Source organism: Nicotiana tomentosiformis, chromosome 10 (genome assembly GCF_000390325.3).
Source record: "Nicotiana tomentosiformis chromosome 10, ASM39032v3, whole genome shotgun sequence".
In the NCBI taxonomy this organism is placed as follows: Eukaryota; Viridiplantae; Streptophyta; class Magnoliopsida; order Solanales; family Solanaceae; genus Nicotiana; species Nicotiana tomentosiformis.
The window spans coordinates 18,017,150-18,026,251 of record NC_090821.1 but is presented as its reverse complement, the minus strand read 5'-3'; positions in this window follow the sequence as shown (position 1 = coordinate 18,026,251).

Genomic DNA, 9,102 nt, shown 5'->3' with positions numbered 1-9,102 from the left:
CTCTCTTCAAAAATTCAATTTCACATAGCCCCTCACTCGACCCCACACTTATTCTCAAGCATACACCAATGTTGCTCGGTTACTCAGACTTCACCGACGCCTAAATTTTTCTCAGGGACAATTCGTCGAACATGTGGTATGCAACAAGTGTGCCTAGTTCATTCTATCAGTTGAGCAGTGCAACTACCCTCCCAAAGTTGGACGAGATGAAGGGAATTATAGTTTATCATCTCTCAACCATTACAACTACCAAGAACGACAGCCCTAAAAATCTTGAAATTGCAAAACCTACTTGTTGCTACCATTGAAGGAGGGAGGAGAGACGAATTCGGAGAGAAGCCAACGGAAGAACGAAGAGGATGATGCGTACCTGTCGCGTTTGAGCTTATTGCGTTACAATTTCGATGAGAGAATTCTGTTCTGCGTTCGTAGGCGTCGCCAAAACGAGACGAGTGGATGCGTCGCAAGAAACGTTTTTGTTCGAATAGGTTATCTTAAGATGTGTTAAAATATATATTACTTACCTGTGCGTGCGAGCTTTGACGCGACGCATCCCCTTGTCTTCCTTCAAAAATTTTCGGACGCGATACGGGCGCGATAGGCAGACTTCACTGCCTTGAGCAATTGGCCCGTCAAAAAAAAAAAAAAAAAAAAAAATTTTACTGGGGGGACGCGACGCATCCGCCTCGTTTTCTTGAATAAAATCTATGTCCTACGAAAAGAAAGGAGAAAAAAAAAATTAAAATAAAAATAAAAAAACTAACTAACTTGGGTGGCCTCCCAAGAAGCGCCTGATTTAACGTCGCGGCACGACGCAACATGTTCTTCATGCCTCCACTAAATCCATTGTGGTCTTGTGACGTGCAATGTCACCACCCCAATAGTGTTTTACTCTTTGGCCATTTACCAAGAATGTCGTATTGGACCCCTTATCACACAATTCTATCGCACCATGAGGTTTCACACTAACCACTTCAAACGGACCCGACCATCGAGATTTAAGCTTTCCTGGAAAAAGCTTTAGCCTTGAATTAAACAGTAGAATTTGTTGACCTGGTTCAAACTCACGATGTTGGATATGCTTATCATGCCATCTTTTGGTCTTCTCTTTATACAATTTGGCATTTTCATACGCATGCAATCGAAACTCATCAAGCTCGTTGAGTTGTAGCAATCTCTTTTCACCGGCCAAGTCCATCTCCATATTTAGCTTTTTAATCGCCCAATATGCTTTGTGTTCAAGCTCGACGGGCAGATGGCAGGCCTTCCCATAAACCAACCTGTACGGAGAAGTGCCTATTGGGGTCTTGTACGCAGTGCGATATGCCCATAATGCGTCATCCAGCTTCCCGGCCCAGTCCTTTCTATTCATACTTACTGTCTTTTCCAAAATCTGCTTGACCTCTCTGTTGGAAACTTCTACTTGACCACTCGTTTGGGGATGATAGGCAGTGGAAACTTTGTGCTTGACTCCGTATTTTGCAAGAATATTATTCAGCAGTTTGTTACAAAAGTGAGTTCCCCCGTCGCTTATCAACACTCTTGGGGTCCCAAAACGTGTGAAGATGTGCTTCTTTACAAAGCCTACCACAACTTTTGCGTCGTTAGTAGGAAGAGCTATGGCCTCTACCCACTTAGAAACATAGTCGACCGCCACCAAGATGTATCTGTGTCCGTTAGAATATGGGAATGGTCCCATAAAATCAATCCCCCAAACATCAAAAAGTTCTACCGCCAGTATATTTTGCAAGGGCATCTCGTGCTTCCTCGTGATAGTTCCAGTTCTTTGGCATCTATCACAATTTTTAACGAAGGCATGTGCATCCTTAAACAATTTTGGCCAATAAAAACCTGATTGTAGCACTTTTTGGGCGGTTCTATCCCCGCCGTGATGACCTCCATATGGTGACGCATGGCAGTCATGTAGTATAGCCTTCATCTCTTCCTCAGGAACACACCTTCTCACCAACTGATCTGCACACTGCCTATATAGGAATGGCTCATCCCACACGTAGAACCTTACATCGTGTAGGAATCTTCTTCTATTGTCAGCTGTCCATTCTAGTGGCGTTACCCCACTTGCGATAAAATTCACATAATCTGCATACCATGGGGCTTCACCTGAGGTGATTGCCAATATTTGCTCATCCGGAAATGTTTCTTTAATTGACCCTCCTTCCGCTACATGGTTCCGGCTCTCTAATCTGGACAAATGATCGGCCACTTGATTTTCTGTCCCTTTTCGATCTCGGATCTCTAAGTCAAATTCTTGCAAGAGGAGGACCCAACGAATCAGCCTCGGCTTGGCGTCTTTCTTTTCAAATAGGTATCTGATAGCTGAATGATCTGTGTAGACGATGACTTTGGTTCCCACTAGATAGGATCTGAACTTGTCAAACGCCCACACCACTGCAAGCAACTCCTTTTCAGTCACTGTATAATTCATCTGAGCTGGATTCATAGTTTTGCTTGCATAATAAATGGAGTGAAAGATTTTATCCCTCCTTTGCCCTAACACCGCTCCAATTGCTATGTCACTTGCATCGCACATCAACTCAAATGGTTGTGCCCAATCGGGGCCAATGATAATTGGTGCAGTCACCAATCTTCCCTTCAGCTCCTCAAATGCTTTCAGACATGCATTATCAAACTTGAAGGTAACGTCTTTCTCTAGAAGCCTGCACAAAGGGGAAGAAATTTTCGAAAAATCTTTAATGAAACGACGATAAAAACCTGCATGACCCAAGAAACTGCGAATGCCTTTGATGGATGTCGGCGGGGGCAATTTTTCGATCGTCTCCACCTTTGCTTTATCCACCTGTAGACCATCTTTTGAAACCTTGTGCCCCAAAACTATACCTTCACGTACCATGAAATGGCACTTTTCCCAGTTTAGCACCAAGTTCGTCTCTTCACACCTAGCTAGCACTTTATCAAGGTTCATCAAACAACTATCAAAAGAACATCCAAACACAGAAAAATCGTCCATGAATACTTCTACATATCTTTCAACCATGTCAGTGAAAATAGCCATCATACACCTTTGAAAAGTCGCAGGTGCATTACAAAGACCGAAGGGCATTCTCTTGAACGCATACGTGCCATAAGGACATGTAAATGTAGTTTTCTCTTGGTCTTCTGGGGCTATAGCAATCTGATTATACCCCGAATAACCGTCCAGGAAACAGTAGTATTCCTGGCCAGCTAATCTATCAAGCATTTGGTCAATAAAAGGCAGGGGAAAGTGGTCTTTCCGGGTGGCATTGTTTAGTTTTCTGTAATCTATGCAAATTCTCCATCCAGTTACAGTTCTTGTAGGAATTAAGTCATTATTTTCATTAACTACTACGGTTATCCCCCCTTTCTTCGGCACACATTGAACGGGGCTTACCCATTTACTATCAGAGATTGGAAATACAATACCTGCATCAAGCCACTTAATCACTTCTTTCCTTACCACTTCTTTCATGATTGGATTTAGTCGGCGTTGGTGTTCTACACTCGGCTTGTGTCCGTCCTCCATGAGGATTTTGTGCATGCAGAAAGCTGGACTAATGCCTTTAATGTCAGACATTGTCCACCCAATTGCTCGCTTGTGCTCACGTAGCACCCTTAATAGCTTTTCTTCCTGTAATTTAGACAAGTGAGCAGAAATAATAACAGGTAAAGTGTCAGAACTTCCCAAATAAGCATATTGAAGGTGAGGGGGTAGGGGTTTAAGTTCCAAATTTGGAGCTTTTTCAATTGACGGCTTTGGTGGGGGGCCACTTGGCCTATTCAGGGGCTCAAACGGGATTATTCCTTGCATGTAACCACATGATGTATCTAGGATTCCCTTCATCTCCTCAACCTCATCATCCATCTCCAAGCTATCAAACAGCATGATTGCTTTTTCTAAACAGTCGCCTAGATATACACTCGTGTTAAGAAGTTTCTCATCCACCTCCACCACAGATATCATAGAGAGCTCCTCATAGTGGCGGGGGAGTTGGATTGCTTTGTAGACATTGAAGACTGCCTCCTCGTTGTCCACTCTCATAATCATTTTCCCTTCTCTCACTTTAATTATTGCATCGCCAGTAGCCAAGAGAGGTCGTCCCAATATGATTGGAACTTGTTCATCAGCCTCGAAGTCTAGAATAATGAAGTCAGCTGGGAAGATGAATTTTCCAATTTGCAGCAGCACATCTTCAATCACTCCTTCGGGGTAGGCTATGGACCTATCAGCTAATTGCAACATCACGGTGGTTGGTCTCGGAGCTCCCAGACCTAATTGCTTAAACAAGGATAACGGCATCAGATTTATGCTTGCACCCAAATCACACAGAGCACGTCCCACGTTAATATTACCGATTTGTACTGGAATAGTGAAGCTGCCAGGGTCCTTAAGCTTTTGGGGAAGCTTGTTTTGGACCCTTGATGTGCACTCCTCAGTAAGTGCAACCGTCTCGAACTCAGTCAATTTCCTCTTATGAGCCACTATGTCTTTTATGTACTTAGCGTACTTTGGAATTTCACGAAGTACATCCACTAATGGAATATTTAATTGAACCTGACTCAACATGGAGAGAAATTTGTTGAACATGCGATCGTCATTCCTTTTCTGCAATCTTTGGGGGAAAGGTGGTGGTGGCCTTGTAACCTCCATTCGCTCTGAACTTGCATCATCTTCCTTTGACTCTTGTGTTGCCTTAGGTGTCAACTCCCCCCAGGTATAGGTTTTTCTTTTATCTTCCTTGGCGCTTCCTCTAGTTCCCTCCCGTTTCTAAGTGTAACTGCATTAATTTGAGGGTTCTTCTCTGTATCACTGGGAAGTGAGCCTGTAGGTCTAGTATTTTGGTTTGTTGCTAACTGCCCCATTTGCCTCTCAAGATTTCTGAAATCGGTCCTGAGCTGTTGATTGTCTAGTAACAACTTTTTCAGCAAGTCATTCGTACTTTCTTCCATTTGTTGGGGTGGCTTCTGAGGTTGAGTAAAATTCCCTTGAGGCCTATACTGATTCTGTTGACTTCCGCCCCATGAGAAGTTAGGATGATTCCTCCAGTTTGGGTTGTAAGTGTTCCCATATTGCGCATGTTGATTCATAGGACCTCTGTTTTGTTGTCCCACATAGTATATAGATTCAGGATTCGTGGGGCACATGTCAATCATATGACTGTCTCCGCATAGTTCGCAACAAATAGACATCTGCTATACATGTTGCATTTGTTGTGTTGTCATTCTATTCATCTGATTTGCCAATTTTGCTATATCGGCTCTCATGGCGGAAAAGTCATCAAGCTCAATCAAACCGGCGGCCTTCTATTTAATTACCCTTCGTGAATCCCCCTCTCCTTGCCAATTATGGTCATTAGCAGTGAAATTATTTAGCAGGAGTTGTATTTCACTATACGGTCTTGCCATGCAACTACCCCCACAAGCTGAGTCAAGATTCATCTTTGATGCTTCATCTAACCCATCAACAAAAGTGTGACCCAATACCTCATCAGTTTGACAATGATGCGGGCAGTCTCTGAGTAGTTTCTTGTATCTTTCCCAAGCTTGACGAAGTGTCTCGCCATCCCGTTGTTGGAACCCAAGAATTTGGCTCCTCAACGACTTTGTCTTCTTAGTTGGGAAAAACTTGATCAGGAATTTCCTTGCTAGATCATCCCAAGTGTGGATAGAGTTTGCGGGCTCCTTTTGCAACCATTCTTTAGCTTCCCCCAACAGTGAAAAAGGGAATAGTGTCAGCCTGACATAGTCCTTGGAGACGTTCGGATAATTGTAAGTGTCCGTGATTTCCAAGAAGTTCTGAATATGCCTCTGCGGGTCCTCATGAGATAGACCCACATATTGTCCTGTGGACTGAATCAGCTGTACCATGTACTGTTTGAGTTCAAAATGCCCAGTGATATCAGGCTTCACAATAGCCTGAGTCATATTCGCAAGATTGGGCCTTGCGGCTTCGATTACCGGACGCTCTTCATTGCCTGCCATATCTATTGGCTGTGGTTGGATTGCGATGTCCAAATCTCTTTCTATTCTCGTTCTAGCTTCGTGTTCCCTTCTCACTCTATGTAATGTTCGTTCGATTTCTGGATCAAGAGGAATGAGGTTGTTTGCACTTCTACTCCTCTGCATTCGAGAGTAAACCCTGCGTTGACACAAACCAGGCAAACTGAAAATTAAAACTTGAAAACAAATATCTAATAAAAGCTTAACTTAGTCACGTAGCTAATTTCTAAGTCCCCGGCAACGGCGCCAAAAACTTGTTGCGACCAAACACACTCACGCAAGTATACGCGGTCGTCAAGTAATAAAGTGACTAAAAGTCGGATGTCGAACCCACGAGGACTTATGATTAACTATTAACTAAATTAGACTATCCTAATTATCTAAACAAGAATTAAACCTAAAAATATTTTATTCTAAACTAATTAAATAAGAAAATATAAATAATGAACTTTGAACAGAGAAAGAGCAGATTTTTATGATATCAATGTAAGAAAAACGATCTAGGGTTATGGGCTATCTAACAATCCTATTGTATTCTTCAATTGAATTGACCGACTAATTTATCTAGCTTATTGGTTGACAGGGTTAATATTGCTCATAAGAATCTGTCGAGTTCTTACTCGCCTATTCAAGCTAACCTAACGCCTATATGTCTATGGAGTTAGAATCAACAAGAACGCATTTATAATTCCTGTAAATCAACCAAGCAAGGCAATTAGGTATATGTCTATCCTAACCACAAATCCGTTCCCCGATGCCCGAGTTCAAGAACTTGCCCTACTCAATCCTATATGCAATATAGAATTCCCACTTTCGAGTTCAATTCTAAATTCGTAGATAATATTCAATTGGTGATCAAGCAATTAAATAATTAAGTGCAAGATTGAATAAATAAACTAATATGATAAATCAAGAAGTCAAAATCAATATCCGAATAACAATAGTCATGAAAGAACCACAACCCTAGAACGTGAAGTTTAGCTCCACATAGACATGGTAGCCAAACAACAAATCATATACGGAAACATAAAAATTACTAAGTTTGGTGGGAGAAAGATGAAACTTGATGAATTCCGGCCTTCACAGCTTTTTCCTGGCTTTTTCCCTCTTCCCCATATGTTAGATAACCTAAAGGAGGCGTTTTTGGCTTATATATTGCGTACAAAAGTCGTGGGCCAAAGCTCTCCTATTCCTAGTCCAAATCGGCTTCAGGGATTGATGCTAAGGTGGATGCGACGCATCCACCTTGTCCTCCATTTCAATTTTTGCCTGCGAAGGTGGATGCGACGCATCCACCTTGTCCTCTATTTCTCAGCTTGCATGCGATGGTGGACGCGACGCATCCAGCTTCACTTCTACTTCCCAGTTTCGCACGCGATGGCGGACGCGATGGCCCAACTTCACTGCTAAGGTTGCATGCAGGATGATGTTTTCCTAGGTTGGATGCGACGCATCCAACCCTTCTTCCTCTAGCTAAACCACCTTTTCTTCATATTTTGCACTCCGAACACCTTAAATCGTCACACATAACTTAATTAGTCATCAAACCAATAATTACACCATGTTGGGTGTTTTAAAGATTAAATAACATCAAAAAGTGGTTAAAGCATGGGCAAAGTAACATCAACACATATCGAAATATGCCAAACATCAATCGCGAAGGCCAAGCTCTTGCCCAGCTTCTGCCCCTTCTTCGTGAATGTGGGGCACCCACTTGAACACGATGCCTACCCGTGCTAATCCTATGCGAACACTGTAGCATACACGCAAACGCGATGACCAAATGCATAACACTACCCAGCCAGCCTTCCTTAGTGCCAATGCAACTCCCTTGTCGTGAACACGAAGACCACTACCCCACCACACTCTGCGAACTCGATACCCCTATCACGAACATGAAGAGCAAAACTCACCACACACCAGAACACAGTCCATGATCGTGATACCCCATCCACGATCACGATGAACACCAGAAAACCAACAACTTCATAACAAGTGAAATGGTTTGAAATCACCCCGAACACACTTGAGGTCCCCGAGACCCCGTCCAATAGTACCAACCAATCCCAAAATATAACACGGACCTACTCTAGGCCTCAAATCACAAAAAATATTATTAAAACCACGAATTTCACCTAATTCAATCACAATGGACTAATCTAGATTTTTGAATTCCAAACTTACGTTGAACATGCCTAAACAACTCTGAATAACCCCAAATATACAACAAGTTGTAAATCACCATACAAACCTATTCCAATACTCGGAATCCCAAACAGACAGCGAAAATCACAAAGTCAACTATGGGTCAAACCTATGAACTTCTAAAGCTTCAAATTACCAACTTTTAGCCAATTAGATCTAAATCAATATAGGAACCTCCGAATCAAAATTTGGACATATGCCTAAGTCAGAAATTACCATTCGAACCTAACAGAACTATTAAAATCCGATTGGATGTCAAATACACAAAAGTCAAACTTGGTCAACACTTCCAACTTAAGCTTCCAAACTAGGAACTAAGTATTCCAATTCATTCCAAAACTTCCCGAAATAAATCAACCATCCCCAAGAAAAAAAATACACATACGGGAAGCATTAAATATGGGAAACAAATCTCAAATACACAAAACGACCGGTCGGGCCGTTACAAGTCCTAAACTACTATGAACAAGAGGTAACATGAAATGGAATGTTGATACGTCTTCGATGCAAGGCTCTGTCTTTCACATCTACTCAGCTCTAGAATATGCACGCAAGGTGCAGAAGTGTAGTATGAGTACTACTGACCCCATGTACTCAGTAAGTATCTTGATTAAACTTAGTGAAGTAGTGATGAGCTTTTTAAGTCAAAAGATTCTCACTTAATATAACCTGTGCAGTTCATAGGCAAGGGAAATGGCAAGGAGAAAGACAACTATTAGTGAAAAAATTGAACTAAAGAATTCATGAGCATTTTTCACAAATATAACAAACAAACGTCTTAACTAAATAGAGTCTGTGAGGAACTCATGGACCAATATAAACCATGACTGCAGACCCGTATAATAAAAAGGGTTATGTTTAAGATATCAAATTAAATGGCACGGTAACACCCTTCGTGCA